Below are 22,105 nucleotides of genomic sequence, written 5' to 3'. Positions count from 1 at the left end.
CCAAGAGGGGGGGATACTGTAACGTCCGTGGTCGCTGACCACAAACTCCTTCCATCCAGTCGACGCCCTTCTCTCCAAAGCGCACACAGGTGGGAGATTGAGCTGATTGCACCTTGGGCTATAAGAAGGGCTGTGCCCCTCCCTGCAATGCCTGAGCGTTTTTATCGTACCCTAGTCTGTCTAAGCAAATGGTCTTCTAGTGTATCCCAGTGTTTCCCGTTCCTGCTATCTGTAACCTGTATCCCGTGCTATCCTGGACAAGTACTGTTTTGAGCTGAAGTCGCGCTGTGCTGTATACCACCCCTGTTTTGCTACACCACGCCTGGAGCCTGCCTGCTGCCTAGCCCCAGCCGAGCCTGTCTTGCTACTGTCTGAGCTACCACAGGTACACTATACAAACTATAGACTGTGGCATGTGTCCTGTTGGCCAGCTGCCATACCGTCAAGGCGGTACGGACCAGTGAGTCCACGTACCCAACGTGACAGTACGCTCAGGCCATGGACCCTGCTTGTCAATCCAAGACCATGATGACGTCACAAGAGATGCGGGTGGATATGCTAGACCGCCGGTCTCAACAGGACCAACTCCTCCAGACCTTGAACATTATTGCACGTTGGTTGGAGGTGCAACCTGCCGATCCTCCTACTACACCTCCTGGCAGCACTGATCCTCTGACTACACCTCCTGGCAGTGCTGAGCCCCGATTTTCTTTGCCACTACCTGACCACTACGATGGAGACGCAAGGACCTGCTGTGGATTTTTGAACCAGTGCCAGATCCACTTTAGCCTGTATGCAAGGGCATTTTTGTCTGATGGTTCAAGGGTCGCTTTCAATGTCTCTCTCCTCACTGGCAGGGCCCTTCTATGGTCGAATCCTATCTGGGGGAGACAAGGACAAGAGACCGTGACTTCCAGGGGTTCCTCCGGACATTTCACACGGTGTTTGAGGAGCCTGAACGAGTCCCGCCTGCAGCCGACTCCTTGCTGAACCTACACCAGGGAGACCCCTCCGTGGGCGAGTACGCCATCCACTTCCGTACCCTGGCTGGAGAACTGTTGTGGAACAATGAGGCCCTGGTGGCTACATTCTGGCAGGGTCTGTCTCCTAAGATTAAGGACGAGCTTGCCCTCTGAGATCTACCGTCTAACCTGGATGACCTCATCCTTTTGGCCGTCCGGATTGATATAAGGATCCAAAAATGGCTCCAAGGAGCTCGTTGGGAGAAAGGACTCCCTAGTCCGATCCCTAATTTGCAGCAACACCTGCTGTCAAGAGATGCCGATCCTCCTAAGGAGTCTGTGAGGACGGACCAGTTTAAGCTATCTACCAAGGAGAGACAACCCAGAGGCATCTCGGGACTCTGTCTATATTGCAGCCTTGGAGGCCATCTTGTGCGTCTGTGTCCCCAAAAGCCCCAGAGCCTAGGGTTGGTGGGAGAGACAAACTTGGGTAAAGAAGGACTTTCGTCTAAATTGTCCATTCCCGTGACCATAGAGTATATGGGAAAATGCATCGGGTCTCTGCGTATCTGGACTCTGGATACTCTGCTAATTTTATTCGTAGAGACCTGCTGGATCTTCTCCAATTGCACACTACCCCTCTGGAGAGACCGTTGATGGTTGCATCTGTAAATTGACTACCTCTGCCAGACCCAATTATAGCTGTGACCAAGTGGGAGCCCTCCACTCCGAGCTCCTCTCGTTCTTTGTCCTGCTCAAGGCCATCAACCTCGTGCTGCTGGGTCTGCCTTGGCTCCGACTACATGCCCCAGTCCTGGACTGAAATTCTGGAGAGGTTCTTCAGTGGGGCTCCGAGTGTCTCAACCGTTGCCTGGTACAGATTTGTTTGGCCCAGCCTCCTCTGCCTCGGTCCTTGGCAGGATTGCCTGGCCATTATGCTGCATTTTCGGAGGTCTTCAGCAAGAAAGAGGCAGAGACGCTGCCCGCACACCGGGCGCATGACTGTCCTATCGACCTAGTTCCTGGTGCTCCCCTTCCCCATGGTAGGGTATATCCTCTCTCTATGCCAGAGACTCTGTCCATGTCCGCCTATGTTAAATAGAACATGGAGAGGGGCTTCATATGGAAGTCTTCCTCCCCGGCAGGAAACGGGTTCTTCTTCGTCAAGAAAAATGATGGTTCTCTGCGTCCTTGCATCGACTACCGGGGTCTCAACCAGATCACAGTGAAAAATAGTTATCCGTTGCCATTGATCTCTGAACTGTTGGATCGTATACGTGGTGGCAAGATTTTTCTAAACTAGACCTGCGTGGGGCTTACAACCTAATCCGGATTCGCCGGGGAAGACTGCATTTAACTCCTGTGAAGGACACTATGAATATCTAGTAATGTCCTTCGGCCTGTGTAATGCTCCCGCGGTCTTCCAGGAGTTCGTTAATGACATCTTCCACGACCTCCTCTATGTTTGTCTTCTGGTCTATCTTGATGACATCTTGATTTTTTCTCCAGATCCAATGACTCATCGGAGACATGTCCGCCAAGTTTTGCTGCGGTTAAGGGAGAATCGCCTGTACGCCAAGTTGGAGAAGTGCGTATTTGAGAAAGATGCTCTACCCTTCCTGGGCTACATCATCTCGAATCAATGTCTCAAGATGGATCCTGAAAAGGTGAAGTCCGTCCTGGAATGGCCACGCACTCTAGGCTTGAGGGCCATACAGCGCTTCCTGGGATTCGCCAATTTCTACAGACAGTACATTCCAAACTTCTCCTCACTGACATCTCCTATCTCTAACCTCACCAAGAAAGGCATTAACGCCATGGTGTGGACTCCAGAAGCAGAGTCCGCATTTAATAGCCTGAAGAGTGCCTTCATGTTAGCCTCTATCCTCCATCATCCAGATGTTTCTCGACAGTTCTCGTTGGAGGTGGACGCCTCATCTGTCGGTGCTGGTGCACTCCTGTTCCAGAGAGGTTCCAAGGGAAAGTCAATGGTATGTGGCTATTACTCTAAGCTCTTCTCTTCCGCAGAACGCAACTACTGGCTCTGGAGGAGTGGAGACCTCTATTAGAGGGCGCAGTTCATTGCATCTTGATATTTACGGACCACAAGAACCTCACTTATCTCCAGACGGCCCAGCTACTGAATCCTCGTCAGGCCAGGTGGTCGCTGTTCTTTGCCCGGTTCCAGTTTGAGCTCCACTACCGTCCGACCGACAAGAATGTGAGGGCCGATGCCTTGCCCAGGTCATTCGAGACAGAGGACACTATGGAGTCTCCACACAGTATCATTAACCCATCCTGCATCATCCCTGTCAACCCTCTGTAAGTTAGAGACATTCCCCTGGCGGACAGAAGAAGAATCCTCTGCTGAGGACACCGTTCCAAATTGGCAGGTCACGCGGGCTCCCGTAAGACCTGAGACCTGATCGCTCGTCCGTTCTGGTGGCCCACGCTGCCCAAAGACATCACAAACTTTGTCTCCCCCCTGCACGGTGTGCGCAGCAAATATGGTCGCCCACTCCAAACCAGCGAGCCTGCTCCAGCCGTTGCCTGTGCCCGATGCCCCCTGGCAACATATTGCTATGGACTTTGTCACGGACCTGACTCTTTCTGCTGGTTGCAGTATGGTCTGGGTGGTGGTGGATCGATTCTCCAAAATTTGTCATTTCGTTCCACTGACCAGCCTACCGTCTGGTTCCCAACTGGCCGATCTCTTCGTCCAACACATCTTCCGTCTGCACGACTTGCCTCTACATATTGTGTCGTATCGGGCGGTTCAGTTCACCTCTAAATTCTGGAGAGCCCTCTGTGTACTCCTCGGTGTGAAGTTGGACTTTTCCTCTGCCTACCATCCCCAGTCCAATGGACAAGTCGGGAGAATAAACCAGATTATGGAGAACTATCTACGACACTTTATCTCCAGGCAGCATGATGACTGGGTGCAGCTGCTTCCCTGGGCTGAGCTCTCCTACACCAACCATACTAGTGAGTCCACCGCTAAGAGTCCATTCTTCATTGTCTATGGCTAACACCCTCGTATACCTCTTCCTGTTTCCACTACGTCCCAAGTGCCTGCAGCTGACTCTTCTATATTGCTGGCGGTCGATAGCATGAAGCGAAAGGCAGACACAAGAAGACGAGAGCCTCCCCAGGTACTGAGGTCTGTCTGTGCTCTAGGAATATCCGGCTGAGGGTGCCATCGTATTAATTTGCTCCCAGGTTCCTTGGACTTTTCGAGATTTTGCATCAAATCAACACTGTTTCCTACAAGCTTCGGCTGCCTCCTACCCTAGAGATCCCCAACTCCTTCCATGTTTCCCTGCTGAAGCCGATGATCTTAAACCGCTACTCCAAGACTTCCACCCCTGCAGTGGCTCCCTACGGTTCATCAGAGATTTTTGAGTTTAAGGAGAACCTTTTATTTAGTAGATTGGAAGGGGTTTGGTCCAGAAGAGAGGTCCTGGAAGCCAGAAGAGAATTTCAATGTTCCTACCCTCATTAAGAGGTTTCTCTCTCGTTCTGGTCCCAAGAGGAGGGGGCATAAGAGGGGGGATACTGTAACGTCCGTGGTCGCTGACCACAAACTGCTTCCATCCAGTCGACACCCTTCTCTCCAGAGATGTCTGCACATACGGGTGTCCTGTTCCACAGTGACCACCAGGGTGCGTTCGCGAGCTCAGTCCAGACTTGAAGAGAACCTTTCACCTCCCCATACCTGTGCAGCTGAGTGTAATGGGGAGGGCTGCACAAACTCTGTGGCACTTTACCTTTTTTTTTCTACCTCCCTCCGTTATTTAGATATTGGTGCCGTTATATTTGGTGCCTGATATTTAAATAACCCCCTGAACAGTCAATGGGGCGTGTCCTGTCAAGGGGTGTGTTACTATGGCTGTGACACTGTCCAATCAGATATGTACTCTTCAGCTTTGAAGATCAGTCTTCTGCCGAACTGGCAAGTGGGCATGTCACTGCTACGGACAGTATTAAAAGAGCTGGGGAGCAATTATACTGTCCGTAGCAGAGACACGCCCGCATTCGTGCTCTCATTTCTTCAGCTCTTGTGAGAGATCAGTCTTTTATTTTGTCTGCCGAACTGGCAAGGGGGCGTGGCACTGCTACCCACAGTATTAAAAGAGCTGAGGAGCGATTACACTGTCCGTAGCAGAGACATGCTCCCTTGCCAGTTCAGCAGAAAACTGATCTTCAAAGCTGAAGAGTGAGAGAGTGATTGGACAGTGTCACAGCAATAGTAACACGCCCCCTTGACAGTACACGCCCCGTTGACTGTTCAGGGGGTTATTTAAATATCGGGCGCCAACTATAACGGCACCAATATGTAAATAACGGAGGGAGGTAGAAAAAAAGGGTAAAGTGCCCCAGAGTTTGTGCAGCCCTCCCCATTACATGCTGCACTCAGCTGCACATGTATGGGGAGGTGAAAGGTTCTCTTTAAGGAGCCAAAGCGCACACAGATGGGAGATTGAACTTATTGCTCCCAGAGCATCCTGGGCTATAAGAAGGGCTGTGCCCCTCCCTGCAATGCCTGAGCCTTTTTGTCGTACCCTAGTCTGTCTAAGCAAATGGTCTCCTAGTGTTTCCCAGTTCCCAGTCTTTCCCGTTCCTGCTACCTGCAACCTGTATCCCGTGCTATCCTGGACAAGTATCGTGTTGAGCTGAAGTTGTGCTGTGCTGTATACAATGCCTGTTTTGCTACACCACGCTTGGAGCCTGCCTGCTGCCTAGTCCCAGCCGAGCCTGTCTGGCTACTGTCTGAGCTACCATAGGTACATTATACGAACTATAGAATGTGATCTGTGTCCTGTTGGCCAGCTGCCATACCGTCAAGGCGGTACGGCCCAGTGGGTCCACGTACTCAACGTGACAATACTGTACATACTTTTCATTAGGCCAACATTTCGGTATTAAAAAGAGCTTTTGAAATTTGGCTTATTTATTATTCTAGTTTTCTGAAAAACTTAATTTTGGGTTTTCATTAACTGTTAGCCATAATCATCAACATTTAGAAAATAGTGCTGGAAATAGATCACTCTGTGTGTAGTGAATCCATATAATATATGAGCTTCACTTTTTGAATTGAATTACTGAAATAAATTAACTTTTGGATGATATGCTAATTCATTGAGAAGAACCTGTATGTGCTGACCAGTACTCATAGTGTAAAAACCAACATAGACAGTGCCATAGTGCCCCTCTGTAAAGAATGCCGCAGTTCCTCCTATAGATAGTACCACAGTGCCATACTCTAGATCAGGGGTCTCAAACTTGGCCGGGTAAATGGGCCGCACATAGAAAATATGTAAAGTCGCATTACTTTCAAATTTGATACAATACAAAATTATTGTTAATCAATTATTTGAACTACTATAACAATACTACATTACTATAATAATAGCGCTAAGTTTAAACTTAACGGAAATTTGCGAGTTTCCAGTTTAAGTGTCGCTAAATACAGTCTGGCTGCTCTGTTGCCAGCATTTGGCAGAAACAAGAATATGTCGATTGGGCAGCCCATTTTAGATAGTGCTACAGTGCCCTCTGTAGATAATGCCGCAGTGCCCTCTGGAGACCATGCCACAGTGCCCTCTGTAGATACTGCCACACACCCACTCACCCATAGATAATGAATAGATAGATAGATAAATAGATATTGCCAATGTATCCTCTGTAGATAATCCAACAGTGCCCTATGTAGATAATGCTACACCCACCTAAATAATGCCACAGTGCCATCTGTAAATAACGCCACAGCACCCTCTGTAGATAATGTCACAGTGCCCTTTGTAGATAGCTCTATTGGGGCTCCCTCTAGGAGTGGAATCCCCAGTCAGAGCGTTGCCGACGCTTAGGCCGGGGATTCCTCTGCTGGAGGAGCCCCTGACGTCACTGTCAATAGACAGTGACGTCAGGGGCTCCTCCTGGACCAGAATGTGATGTCAGGAGCAACACATGAGCCCCCAGAGGAGAGCACTAGAATAGGCTCTGCTCCGGAACTCTGGGGAAGCTGGAGTCCCGGGCAGACGCTCTGCCTGGGACTCCAGCTCTACTCCTGACATCACTGTCCATATATGGGCAGTGATGTCAGAGGCATCCCCAAAGCCGGGGTCCCGGGCAGAGCACTAGTAGCACTCTTCCTTGTACTCCAGCTCTGCTCCTGACATCACTGTCCATGTATGGACTGTGATGTCGGCGGCAATCCCAGAGCCAGAGTCCCGGGCAGAGTGCAACTAGCGCTATGCCTGGGACTCCATCTCTGCTCCTGACATCACTGTCCATATATGGGCAGTGATGTCAGGGTCTTCCCCAGCCGGAGTACCGGGGCAGAGCCACTTCTAGCACTCTGACTGGGACTTTAGCTCTGCTCCTGAAATCACTGTCCAAATATGGACAGTGATGTCAGTGGCTTCCTCATCAGGAATCCCGGAGCAGAGCACTATTATAGGCTATATGGACAGTGATGTCGGGGACAACGCCAAAGCCGGAGTCATGGGTAGAGCACTAGTAGCGCTCTTCCTGGGACTCCAGCTCTGCTCCTGACATCACTGTCCATATATGTATTGTAAGGGCCATTTATATATTTATACAAATTAATCATGCCCCCCCCCCCCCTTAGTCGTCTCTTTTCAAGGCTAAATTGGTATAATTCTTTTAATCTTTCCTCATAACTTAGATTCTCCATGCCCCTTATCAGTTTAGTTGCTTTTCTTTCTATTTTTCTCATCTCCACAGGGCATCCTTTCTATGAACTGGAGCCCTGAACTGAACTTCATATTCTAACACCAATGCTTTGTAAAGTTAAAATATTATATCCCTGTCCCACGAGTCCATTCCTCTTTTAATACACCACAATATCTTGCTGGCCTTAGGAGCAGCTGATTGACATTGCATGCTGTTATTTAGTCTATGATCTACAAGTACACCCGGATCCTTCTCAACAAGTGACTCTCCCAGTTATCTCCCTCAAGGACAGGGGTCACAAGCACGCGGCCCGCTGGGCGCATGCAGCCCTTGGGGCTGTCATTTGCGGCCCGCGGGACACAGAGCCGTTCGTACAGGCTCTGCTCCGGGACTCTGTGGAATTCCCTGACATCGCTGTCCATATATGGACAGTGTTGTCAGGGTATTCTCCAGAGTAGAATTCCAGGCAGAGCGCTAGTATAGGCTCTGCTTCGGGACTCTGTGGAATTCCCTGACATCGCTGTCCATATATGGACAGTGTTGTCAGAGTCTTCCCGAGAGCGGAGTCCCGGTCAGAGCGCTAGTATAGACTCTGCTCTGGGACTCTGTGGAATCCCCTGACATCGCTGTCCACATATGGACAGCGATGTCTGGGGCTTCCCCAGAGCTTGAGTCCTGTACAGAGCGCTAGTATAGGCTCTGCTCCAGGACTCTGTGGAATTCCCTGACATCGCTGTCGACATATAGACAGCGATATCTGGGAGTTCCCCAGAGCTGGAGTCCCGGGCAGAGCGCTAGTATGGGCTAGCAGGAGTCCCAGTGATGTCAGGAGCACAGCTGGAGTCCCAGGAAGAGCCTACTATCGCTGAGCCCGGGACTCCAGCTCTCGGGTTTCCACTGACATACAGCAACTGCCTGGGGATTCCACTCCTAGAGAGAGCCCCAATGGAGCTATTTACTGGGGGGGGGGGGGTGGCAGCATCTGCAGAGGGCACTGTGGCAGCATCTGCAGAGGGCACTGTGGCAGCATCTGCAGAGGGCACTGTGGCAGCATCTGCAGAGGGCACTGTGGCAGCATCTGCAGAGGGCACTGTGGCAGCATCTGCGGAGGGCACTCTGGCAGCATCTGCGGAGGGCAATGTGGCAGCATCTACGGAGGACACTGTGGCAGCATCTACGGAGGACACTGGCAGCATCTACAGAGGACACTGGCAGCATCTACAGAGGGCACTGTGGCAGCATCTACAGAGGGCACTGGCAACATCTACAGAGGGCACTGGCAGCATCTACAGAGGGCACTGTGGCAGCATCTACAGAGGGCACTGTGGTAGCATCTACAGAGGGCACTGTGGGTGTGTGGCAGCATCTACAGAGGGCACTGTGGCAGTATCTACAGAGGGCAGTGTGGCATTCTCTACAAGTGAGTGTGTGGCAGTATCTACAAAGGACACTGTGGCATTATCTAGGGGTGTGTTGCATTATCTACAGAGGGCACTGTGGCATTATCTACAGAGGGCACTGGCAGCATCTACGGAGGGCACTGGCAGCATCTACAGAGGGCACTGTGGCAGCATCTACAGAGAGCACTGGCATTATCTACAGAGGGCACTGGCATTATCTACAGAGGGCACTGTGGCATTATATACAAAGGGCACTGTGGCATTATCTACAGAGGACTCTGTGGCACTACCTAAAAAGGGGCTGCCCAATCTTGACATGTGTGTCTGCCAAACACTGGCAACTGAGCCGCCGGACTAGATGCCAAAACACAGTGTGTCCATATCGTCTTGTAATTTATGAACATCTTCCATAGACTGAAATATACTACAAAGCTTGGTGGCATCTGCAAAAATAGAAACTGTACTCTTACTCCCATCCTCTTTATCATGAATAAATAAGTTGAATAATTTGGTTACAGCCCTGAAGCTTGGGGTACACCACTTATAAGTGTTGACCATTCAGAGTAGGAATCATTGACCACAAGTCTTTGGATAAGGTCCTTGAGCCAATTTTCAATCCAATTACAAACTTACTTTCTAAACCTATAGACCTTAGTTTACCCATTAGACGTCTATTAGGGACAGTGTCCAATGCCTTTGCAAATTCCAAAAACACTATATCCAAAGTGGCCCCTCTGTCTAGGCTTCTACTCACCCCTTCATAAAAACAAATAAGATTGGTTTGACAACTTCTGTCCTTAGTGAAACCGTGCTGGCTGTCACATATTCCTGTTTAAAGTCCCTCGGCACTATACCAGTCACTAGAGAATCTCTGAATATTTGAACAAGGGAACAGAAATAACTGAACTAAGCTCTTTAAGAACTCTTGGGTGTAACCTATCTGGTCCCTGAGCCTTGTGGACATTTATTTTATTTAACTTAGCTTGGACCATATATACATTAAGCCAATTCAGTCTTTTAATTGATGTATTAACAGCACTGGTACCGGCTACATCAGCTGCTCTTTCTTCTGTTGTGTATACAGAGCTAAAGAACCCTTTTCCTAACTTCCTTCTCTTCATCCCCTGTGACCAACTCCCCATTACCACTATTTAGGGGCCCTACATGTTCAGACCTTGGCTTTTTTGCATTTATATACTCAAATAATTTTTTGGGATTTGTTTTACTATCCTTGGCCACCTGCCTTTCATTTTGTATTTTTGCTGATTTTATTACCTTTTTACAAATTTTATTAAGCTCTTTATAATTTACAAAGGCTACAGCTGTAGTCGTTTAAACTTGTTACCTATAGGAATAAATTTTGCACTATAATTACCCAAAGTAGATTTGAATATCTCCCATTTATTATTTGTACCATTATTTAACATTAGTTCTTCTCAGTCTATATCTTGAATTGCAGTCCTCAACCTAGAGAAAAAGGCTTTTTTGCATTTATATACTTGACAAATTGGCCACTTCCCTTTCATTTTCTGATTTTATTACTTTTTTACAGATTTTATTAACCTTTTTGTAATTTACAAAGGCTAGAGCTGTACCCTCAGATTTATATTTTTCAAATGCCCTTTTTTGTCATATATTGCCCTTTTTACAAAAGGTATATGCCATGTGGGGTTTAATTTTAGTTGTTTATACTTGTTACCTATAAGAATACATTTTACACTATAACACCTTAGTGACTAAGCCTGTTTTGGCCTTAAGGACCAGACATTTTTTTCAAATCTGACATGTATCACTTGAAGTGGTAATGACTTTGGAATGCTTTTATTTTTTCAAGCGATATTGAGATTGTTTTCTCGTGACACATTGGACTTTAAGTTAGTGTTAAAATTTGGTTTACACATTCAGTGTTTATTTATGAAAAACACCAACATTTTGAGAGAAATTGCAAAAATTTTCATTTTTCTAAATTTAAATGTATCTGCTTGTAAGACAGATAATAATACCACACAAAATAGCTACTATTTCATATTTCCCATATGTCTACTTTATGTTTGCATTGTTTTTTGAACGTCCTTTTAATTTTTCTAGGACGATACAAGGCTTAGAAATGTAGCAACAATTTCTCACATTTCCAAGAACATTTCAAAAGCCTTATTTCAGGGACCGATTCAGTTTTGAACTGGTTTTGAGGGCCTTATATACTATAAACCCCCTATGAATCACCCCATTTTAAAAACTGAACCCCTAAAAGTACTCAAAACAGCATTTAGAAAGTTTCTTAACCCTTTTGGTGTTTTGCAAGAATTAAAGCAAATTAACCCGTTAGTGACCGCCAATACGCCTTTTAACGGCGGCCACTAACAGGCTTTATTCTGATGCATATGCCTTTTTACGGCACTGCATCAGGATAAAGTAAACAGAGCAGGGAGCCGTCAAATCTCTGGCAGCTGAGGGCTGGGGGCGTCCCTCCTCTGTCGTGTGAGATCGATATTAGTATCGATCTCACCCGTTTAACCCCTTAGATGCGGTGCACAATAGCATGCACCGCATCTGAGTGGTTTTGGAGAGAGGGAGGGAGCTCCCTCTCATCCCATCGACACCCGGCGATAAGATCGCCGAGTGTCTGTGTCTCCAATGGCAACCGGGGGCCTAATAAAGGCCCCCAGGTCTGCCTGGAGCGAATGCCTGCTAGATCATGCCGGAGGCATGACCTAGCAGATGCCTGTCCGTTTAAAACAAAAGTATTGCAGTGTATTATAATAGCGATCAGAGAATCGCATATTAAAGTCCCCTAGTGGGACTAGTAAAAAAGTTTAATAAAGTTAATTTTAAAAAAAATGTGAAAAAAAATGAAAAACCCACCTTTTCCCCTTACAAAATGCTTTACTATTAAAAAACCAAAATAAGGGCGGCGTGGCTTGGACATGGCGGTGTAGAGACGTGTCTCCTCGGAGCTCCGGACCCACGATACAGAAATCGCCCGTTAAGGGCATACTCACCGATTCCCGACGCAGCATGACGAAGGGGAGAAGCCGTAAGAACCCGCCGGATACCTCGGGAACTCCCTCCATAGGCCGATACCTCCGGTCCTCGTTGGACGGCACTCCGCTGCGCTCCACATCTTCGCCTCCTGTAGGCCGCACTCCGCCTCCGTCACCGCGTGGGGCCTCACCGCCTCCCCCTCACACAGATCTGGATCTGCCCGGCGGCCGTTCGTGCCTTCCTGGAGGAGAGATGTCGTCCCCAGCAGGAGGTCAGTGTTCAGCAGGGGGTATCGGGTCGGCTCCCCCACTCCAACCCGCAGCTCTTCTCCCTATACTGCCTCAGGCAGTCGTCGGTCAGGGACCTTCAGGGGCGCCATTACACACGGCAGCGCAGCAGCAGCACCTACCACCACAGCAGCGTGCGCTGAGCCAGGACACGCCGGCTATCTTTAGGGGGTCGCTGGCCACTCCAACATGCGCAAGGGAACCCCAGTCAGCCTCTTCCCAGGGTCCCCCGTTATCCATGGAGCGAACCCTGGCTGAATTATGGGAGATGGTCAAGGTACTCCCCACCAAAACCGACCTCGATCACCGTCTTGCCCGGCTGGAAGAGAAACACGATCGGGCCATTGGCGCAGTCACGCAGGAGGTACGTGCATTGACCGAGAGGGTTGAAACTTTGGAGCGACAGCATTCCATATCCTCACTAGACATCTCAGTCCGATCACAGTCCCAGGCCACCCAAGCTACGCAAATACGGGACTTCTCTCTACACCTGGATGATGTAGAAAACAGGGGGAGACGGAACAATCTGAAATTACGAGGCATTCCGGAGTCGGTCCCCCCAGATGGCCTTTATGACACTGTGTCCCAAATTTTTAACACCCTCCTTGGCCAACCGCGGGATATGACCATCGAAATGGACAGAGTCCACAGATTAGCGGGCCCCCGGAATAGAGACGGCAATCAACCCACGGACGTGATTTGTAGAGTGCATTTCTACAAGCAAAAAGAAGAAATCGCCAGGAGAGCATGGGAGAAGGGGTCTGTTCCCTTTGAAGGCGCTGATATTACCATCCTGCCAGATGTCTCAAGGCTGACGCTATCCATGCGCCGATTGGTCCGACCCTTGCTGGAAGCGACAAAGGCTGCGGGCGCAACCTACAGATGGGGACATCCCTTCCACATTGGGACAATCCTTTGCAGTCCGGTCCCCAGATGACCTAGAGGAAGCGTTCCGGTTTTTGGAGATCTCACCGGTACGGTTACCCGACTGGACCGAACCTCCGACATCGTTTGCACTCAGTGGGGGTCCGTTTCCAGAGTTTGTGTCCCGCTTTCCACCTCGGCATGGAGCAGAGCAACACGTGACCCGACCTCCAGAGCGACGATCCCCACACGGAGACCGCCGATGCGGGCCCATGGATTCCCGGCCCCCAGGACGCCGCTCTCCTCGAAGGGACTGATAGCCCCACTGTGTCTATATATGTGGACAGATAAATGCAAATCCCTTGTTTCCCCCCCACCCCTTCTCTCATGCAGGGTTCTCATTAAGCTGTGAATGCTGGCATTGAAGGGGTTGCGTCAGAGGCAGAACTGTAACGGAGGGTCTGATGTTCAGGTTAATGGTGGCTTGGGAGATTACTATGGATATTTAGTCTGAAGGGATGGGTGGGTCCAGTTTACTTGATAAGTTGACCTGATGGGTTCGGGGCTTCGATACTAGTTATTTGGGAATTTTTTACTGTTGATTGCTGTGTTTGTGAGACATTGTTTTTCTGCACTCCTGTTCTTTCACGTTCCCCATTAGGGTTCCGAGATCTGCGCTAAGGCGGGAGGCATCCTCTGGGAAGGCGTATCTCTCGTAGAGTATTGGAGGTCTTAGCTCTCCATCTTTAGAGTGTTTGTGTCTTTTGCTTCTTTCTTTTCCATTCCTTTCCTTCCTTCCCGCCCCTCCCCCCATCTGTCCATACATCTGTCAGTCACCATGTCTGACATAACTGTTATCTCTCTGAACGCACAGGGGCTGAATATTCCCGAGAAGAGGTCCTCCATTCTCCGCCTCCTATGAAAACGGAAAGCACAAGTGGCGTTTCTGCAGGAGACGCACTTTCGGGCGGACAGTATACAGAGGCTCACAGACTCCAACTCCCCGGACGTGTACCACAGTACGTCCCCTGACTCCAAGACCAAAGGGATTTCTATCCTGATTTCCCGCTCTCTACATTGTGAGCATGTGGAGACTTGCACGGATGGAGCAGACCGGTACCACTTCGTGAAGGTTAAGCTGGACAACACACTGTACACTCTGGCTACCTACTATCTCCCCAACACAGGTCAAGTAGCCTTCTTGGAAAGGGTGCTTGGGGTGTTGGACGGCTTTCTGGAAGGCACACTCATACTGGGGGGGATTTGAATATCACACTTGACCCCTTGTTGGACTCCTCGAGAGGCCACTCCTCCCTGTCCCGGGCGGCACACCGTCGGATTCGTCGGCTGCTGCACGAACATCAGTTAGTGGACACGTGGCGGGTCCTACATCCCTCGACTAGGGATTACACGTTCTACTCGGCGCCCCATAACTCTTACTCCAGACTCGACTATTTGTTTTTGCGCCACACACACCTCTCTAGCCTTGCGTCAGCATCCATTGATAGCATCACCCTATCTGATCATGCCCTCATTACTCTCACTCTCGCTTATGGCAGTGGTGACTGAACGAGTCGCTTCTCCAGGATCAGACGGTGGTCTCGGAGATTCGTAGGGACTTAGTGGAGTACTTCGCTTTAAACGCCACATCAGGGGTAGATCCCTTTTGCATTTGGGAAGCACACAAATGCGTGGTGGGCGGGGCCTTTATCCGGGTGGGTACTAAACTTAAAAAGGAACGATCGGCACTCTTGAGGGATTTATTGACCCGGATACATCGCTTGGAGCAGTCACATAAGGCAACTCAGGACAGGGTGGTGGGGGCGGAATTTTGACAGTTGAGAGATCAGGTGCGTTCATTATGTCTGGCTAAGGCAAGGGCCTCCATAGTTAAATGTAGACGCCACTTTTATGAATTTAGTAACAAACCCGGAAGGGCTTTGGCTAGAGCGCTGAGAAAGACCCGCGCCTGTACATATGTCCCTTATGTTCTAGGCCCACAAAACCGCCGCCTCCAGCTTCCAAAAGACATCTCAGAAGCCTTCCGTGCCTACTATCATACTCTTTATAATCTCCCCCGAGCACCTCCTTCCCCGGAAGGTGGTGGTCATCGGGAGAAGATTGACCAGTACCTGCGGTCATCCGGGATTAAATGTATCCCTCCTGAAGCGATTGCGGCCCTGGAGGCACCCATTTCCCCGGAGGAATTGGCGTGGGCACTGAAGGACTCACCCACTGGTAAGGCACCGGGCCCGGATGGTCTGCCCCTTCAATATTATAAGGCCTATCCGGACTTGCTCTCGCCCCATTTCCTCCAGGTATTCAATTATATCACGGAAGGGGGGGTCATTCCCCGTGACACTCTGAGGGCCCACATTACGGTCATACCGAAGGAAGGGAAGGATTCCTCCCTGTGCCAGAATTATCGTCCCATTTCGCTACTTAATGTAGATTTGAAACTCTTTGCTAAGATTCTGGCACAGAGGCTGACTCCGCTCTTGCATAATGTGATTCATAAAGACCAGGTGGGCTTTATGCCATCACGGGAGGCTCGGGATAATACCACTCGAGCAATTAACTTAATGTACCAAGCAGCTACTGCCACCACTCCCACTTGCTTTCTGTCAACGGATGCCGAAAAGGCATCCGACAGAGTCCATTGGGACTTTATGCAGGCTACCATGCGACACGTGGGCTTAGGAACACACATGATAGATTGGATTTCAGGTCTCTACTCGTCCCCGTCGGCGCAGGTTAAGGTTAACGGATATTACTCCCCAGCATTTGCAATCACCAATGGCACAAGACAGGGCTGCCCTTTGTCTCCATTAATTTTCATTTTACGCTTGGAGCCCTTTTTGTGCCATATTCGATCTAACCCTGACATTGCGGGCATAACCCTGGGCGAACGGGTCCATAAGGTTGCGGCCTATGCAGACGATTTGCTCTTTTTCCTCACGTCACCCCGGATTTCCTAACCTAATGGCGGAACTAAATAGATATTCGCAACTGTCCAACTTTAAGGTCGACTACCAGAAGTCCGAAGCTCTCAACATTTCGTTGCCGCACAATCTGGTCGACGATCTCTCAGAGTCCTTTCCATTCAAATGGGCAAGAGACTCCCTCAAATATCTAGGGGTGCAGCCCCCCGGTGACTTGTCGCGCCTTTACGCGGTGAACTTCCCTCCGTTGCTTCAACGGGTAAAAGGGGACCTGGACTCGTGGACTTCTGGTACCTTCACATGGTTTGGGAGGTGCACAATTTTCAAAATGAATATTTTGCCGCGGATCCTATACCTTTTTCAGGCCCTCCCGATACACATCCCACGCCCGTTCTTTCAATCTTTGTTGTCTCTCCTACACAAATTCATCTGGGCCGGGAAACCTGCGCGTATTGCCCGCTCCATGCTCTTTCGTGCAAAGTGGGAAGGGGATGTGTGTCTTCCAGACTTTATTTCCTACCATCACGCCTCCCACCTGACACAAATTTTAGACTGGTGCAGACATAATGAGATTAAAGAATGGGTGTCTATGGAACAAGCATTCTTAACAGTCCCCCTGCAGACTTTACCATGGTTGGGTAACCAAATTCCCCTGGCCGCACGGACACACTCAACGATCGGGCCCACCCTAACAGTAGCGGCACGGATATTCCCTAGGGCAGAGATCTCCCCCTCCCCCCTGTACCCGATCCTGGGTAACCCTGCCTTTCCGATGGGGCGGGAAGGTGGCCCCTTCCTGCAATGGCTGAGGGCGGGTCAGGGACGTGCTACACACTTCTTGCAGGAGGAGAGTTGGATGTCGGGAGCGTCCCTGACAGATCCTGTCTCCTTTTCTACATGGCAGGTCACACAGCTACGACACTTCCTGGTGAGCTTACCCAACCCGGCGGCGTATGCACGTGATAACTCCCCGTTTGAACTTCTCTGCACGGGCACGGTGCGACACTCGCTGTCCAAACTATACAGGCTACTGGTTTCGCCCTCTAACCAGCGCATCCCTTCCTATCTGCTTAGCTGGGAACATGATTTGGGGCTCTCATTCACTCCTGAACAGCGGGATCGTCTGTTCACTATGACACACAAGTCCTCAATGGCCAGTAGATATCAAGAGGCAGGGTTTAAAATTCTGTCACGCTGGTATAGGGTGCCTTCCAGATTGCATGCTATGTTTCCGGCGGTCTCACCTCTGTGCTGGAGATGTGGGGACCATGTGGGTACAATCTTACATTTTTTTTGGACTGTCCACTCTTGGCTGAATTTTGGTCTGAGGTGTGGCGCATTTCCTCTAAATTTACGGATTTCCATCTTCCAAGATCACCGGATCTATTTCTGCTCCATCTGTGTGAGATACCTCTGTCCATGTATAAGCGCTCAGTTGTTCGCCATTTGGTGAACGCAGCGAGAGTGTGCGTACCGGCGTTGTGGAGACAGTCCTGTCCCCCGTCAGTTGGCATGTGGTGTCACAAGATCCAGGAGATTATGAGAATGGAGGACCTCACAGCGTCGATGAAAGGGTCCCATTCCTCCTTCCTCAAAACGTGGCGGGAATGGATCAGGTTTCAATCCTCCTTGGAATACAAGGTCATCATGGCCCCGGGTTCCCCTCCCTAGGCACAAGTAGGTCAGCTCCATGTCTATCCTTCCCCTCCTTTCTCTTCTGTCCTTGTAATATTCTTTCCTTCCTCACTATTTCTCAGTACTTCCAATGGAGTATTATGCATCGCTGCGGGTACAGGGTGCATAGCTGCAGGTTTTCCATGACCATCCCGAGAGATAATGCACTTGTTTTTGTTCTCACTGAATTTCTGCACTTTATGTAACGGGCCTGAGGCCGATGTCAATACCATATTGATGTGTGTTCTGAAGATTTTTGTATGACTGTCTGTACATCTTTATTCTACAAAATCAAAATAAAAGAATTAAAAAGAAAAACAAAAAACAAAATAAAGTAAAAAAGTTACGCATATTTGGTATCGCCGCGTCCGTAACGACCCCGACTATAAATCTATTACATTATTTAACCCACACGGTGAACGCCGTAAAAAATTGAATACAAAACTATGGAAAAATTGCTGTTTTCTGTGAATCCTGACTTAAAAAAAATGTGATAAAAAGTGATCAAAAAGTCGCATCTACTCCAAAATGGTACCAATTAAAACTACAAGTCTTCCCGCAAAGAAAAAGCCCTCATACAACTGCATCGGCGGAACAATAAAAAACTTATGGCTCTTCAAATATGGAGACACAAAAACAAATAATTTTGAAAAAAAAAACGTTTTTACTGTTTAAGGCCGGATTTACACGAGCGTGTGCGTTTTGCGCGCGCAAAAAACGCTGCGTTTTGCGCGCGCAAAAGGCATTTGACAGCTCCGTGTGTCATCCGTGTATGATGCGCGGCTGCGTGATTTTCACGCAGCCGCCATCATAGAGATGAGGTAGTCGACGGCCGTCACTGTCCAAGGTGCTGAAAGAGCTAACTGATCGGCAGTAACTCTTTCAGCACCCTCATCAGTGAATGCCGAACACAATATACACCAATGAATACCTATAAAGTTACAGACCAAACAATAACGTTTCAATTTAACGTCCACATATATCCAAAGAATATATAGAATGAATACCTATAAATGTACATGTGGACGAATCATGCATCCACAAAGGAAAAAATAGAAACAAGTACAAGTATGTACATTGTAAAAATCACATCACTTTATTGAAATACATAAAAACATATTGGCCATCAAGACCTAAAATGAGACACACAGTTAAAATACAAAGAGGTGGGGAACACCCGATTATGACACAATACAATGTACTCAAAACGGCCCAAATATGAAAGGTGGTTCAAAAGGGCATACTATTAATGGAGAAAATCCAAAAACCACTGCTGTAATATGAGTTGCCATGCCAATGCAATGACACATGAATGAGTGAACAGCAAATATACAAGGAAGGAGCATACAGGACACAATGGTATATAAGTGAACAGTATAGCAAGGGAATAACCGAGATTCAAACCCGGTCCCAGAGAATGTACCAACCAGTATATGTCATAATAATCCTAGGGTGAACACCACACCATGAGCCCCGACGCGCGTTTCGCGGTAGCTTTATCAAGGGGTACTGACAGGAAAGGAGATAAACGCTCAATATATACACAGAGTGGGAGGAGTTTAGTTGAAGCAGAGCCGATAGTTAGTAACTGCTGCAGATGAATACTGATAGAATGCAGGTGATGTCCCAAGTCATCTGCATAATAAATGCAGATATCAATGTAGACACACGAAGTGTAATTACCTTAAATGTAATAAGCTGAACAGACGTCAGACACCGCCGATATCCGCCCAATGTGTGCTCACAGAGTATGAATGCGCAAGCGCACACACGACAATGGAGCTGCGCCATGAGATGGCAGTGTGAACGCCGGAGTATGACGTATCACACTCCGGTGGCCATCTTTAGCACTGGAAACAGTCAGGGCATACCCAATGACCAATATCGATATCAAAAAACTGTAAAAGGGCACAATAAGAGCGCAGTATAGATACCGGAGTATGACACTCCGGTGGCCGTGTTAAAACACTAGAAACAAACCAGGAAAGATGTATGCCGGGACCACATAGTGATTATAGATTCAAAATTAAATTTATATAAACAGCGATGACCCATTAGGAGCACAAGATGTACAACCATTATTTGGTGATAATCATAGTGAAACCATTACATAACACAAATACATATACAAGACATACCATTAATAAACATAATATTCCAATGAGAGGTGCACTTATGGTACACTAATTATTAATATAGTACAAAAAATATAAATATATATACATAGCTCTAAAAATGTATATGTACACCATATATACATGTAGCATTTGCGCCAATTATTTAATTGCACAACGAATATATATCGGCCCAAGAAAATATACATATAACAGTGAGAAATATATTATTATTACATTATTCCATTACTTTATATATACATGAAAAAAATATAATATATATATATAAACACCCAAAACAAATATATATAATGTGATAAAGGTGAGTGACCACACGTGCAAAGTGAAAAGTGAAAAAATCATAATTTTATTAAAAAACAATAAAGTGATACACACGTGAATAATGACACCTGAAACAAATTCAATTGATTATTAGTCACAACATATGAAAAAAATATATATAATGTATATAAAATATATAAATAGTGTTATGACAATTTAATTACAAATTATATGTCAAAATGAAATTATTAATATAATATAATATAAAGTGTAAAAATATTAGTGCATATAAATATGAATAAATATAAAGTGTGAAAATGTGATAAGTATATATACAATAAAAATATATATACAAAAATATATATACAAAAATGTATATATTATACAGTGAATATAATGAATGGATATATCAAACGAGTGCTAGCAAAATTAAATAAAAATTTCAAATATATGTAAAAAATAATAGTTCATATGTATATACATATACACAATAAAGTAAGTGGATGATAATTGGATAATTGGGCCAAAATGTAATGGCAAAGCCAAAACACAGGCACCCTAAAAACTATATTGAGTACCCCCTGAGAGAGCTACAAAAAATTATGGCGCACCACTGCATGAGATAATTGGCCCTTTGAAACGAATTGGAACAAATATATGTAATACAAAATCCTGATATCCAAATGGATGGACGTCAAATGCAACAGAAGATCCTATGAAAATACAAAGAACAATATCAAAAACAAACTCAAATTATCACCAACCCAACAATATACAAAGAGCCAAAATCAAACTGATCCTATCACAGCTCAAAATGCAATATATATACACCAATGAAATAAAAACAAATGATGCCATGGGACCATAGGGACAATTTAAAGAAAAGAGGCAAAGGACATTTTTTCGTTTAGCCCAAAAGGCGAACTGGTCTTCAATTTTGTAATCCACTTGCACTCGATGCGTTCTAATTTCCGAAAAGTATCTCCTCCACGTGATCCGGTAATGATTTTGTCAATACCGTGAACCTTTAAATCTTGCCAACTGCTATTATGAAACTCACGAAAATGTCTGGGAATGGACTTTAGTTTCTCTATTTCATCCCAATTATTATTCTCAATAAGTCCCGCCTTTTTAATGTCCCTAACATGTTCCTGGATTCTCGTTTTCAACTCTCTTGTGGTCATACCAACATAAGAGAGGCCACATGGACAAGTGGCCATGTAGACCACCCCTGTTGTACTGCAATTAATAAAGTGGACAATTTTGAAACTTTTTTTATTTTCAGAATCAAAAAATGTGTCAGTTCTTACAATTAATTTGCAGATTGAACAGTGGCCACAGGAGAAAGATCCCCATGTGGGCCCTTTGGACCCAAACAAAAAGGTCTTTGAATTAGGAGTGCTATAATGACTACGGACCAAATGGTCTCCCAGAGTTTTACTTTTTTTGGCAGTGAGTTGAGGTTTAGAGGGTAGAAACTTCTTGAGGTCAGGATCACTGAGAAGTATGGGCCAAAAACGAGTCACAATCTTTCTCATCTCCCCCCATTGTGTGTTATAGGGAGTAATGAGTCTCACCGTATCATCCTTTCTTTTGTGTTTACATTGGGTGAGAAGATTGTTACGATTAGTATGACGTGCTCTTAGGTATCCCTTCTCAATATCAGAATCAGGGTACCCGCGTTGTAAGAAGCGAGTCCTCAAACATTGGGATTCAGTTTCAAAATTGGAGTCAGAGTCACATACCCGTCTAGCCCTTAAAAATTGTCCAGTTGGAATAGCACGTATTGTGTGGGCGGGGTGAAAAGACGATGCATGTAAAAGAGAGTTGACAGCTGTCAACTTTCTAAAAATAGTAGTGCTCAGCTTACCTGTATCTTGTACTTTTATTTTAATGTCCAAG

At 47.1% G+C, this 22,105-nt stretch overlaps 1 protein-coding gene across 7 annotated transcripts in view; it reads left to right on the top strand.

Annotated features, from left to right (window-relative positions):
* The window catches only part of NAV1 (neuron navigator 1), a 735,938-nt gene that overhangs the window by 389,729 nt on the left and 324,104 nt on the right, over positions 1-22,105 (top strand). The gene's annotated exons all lie outside the window — the stretch shown is intronic.

The sequence above is a fragment of the Rhinoderma darwinii genome, chromosome 2 (genome assembly GCF_050947455.1).
Source record: "Rhinoderma darwinii isolate aRhiDar2 chromosome 2, aRhiDar2.hap1, whole genome shotgun sequence".
NCBI classification, from domain to species: Eukaryota; Metazoa; Chordata; class Amphibia; order Anura; family Rhinodermatidae; genus Rhinoderma; species Rhinoderma darwinii.
The sequence above is the reverse complement of the archived record's forward strand: the minus strand, read 5'-3'. Positions and strand labels throughout refer to the sequence as shown.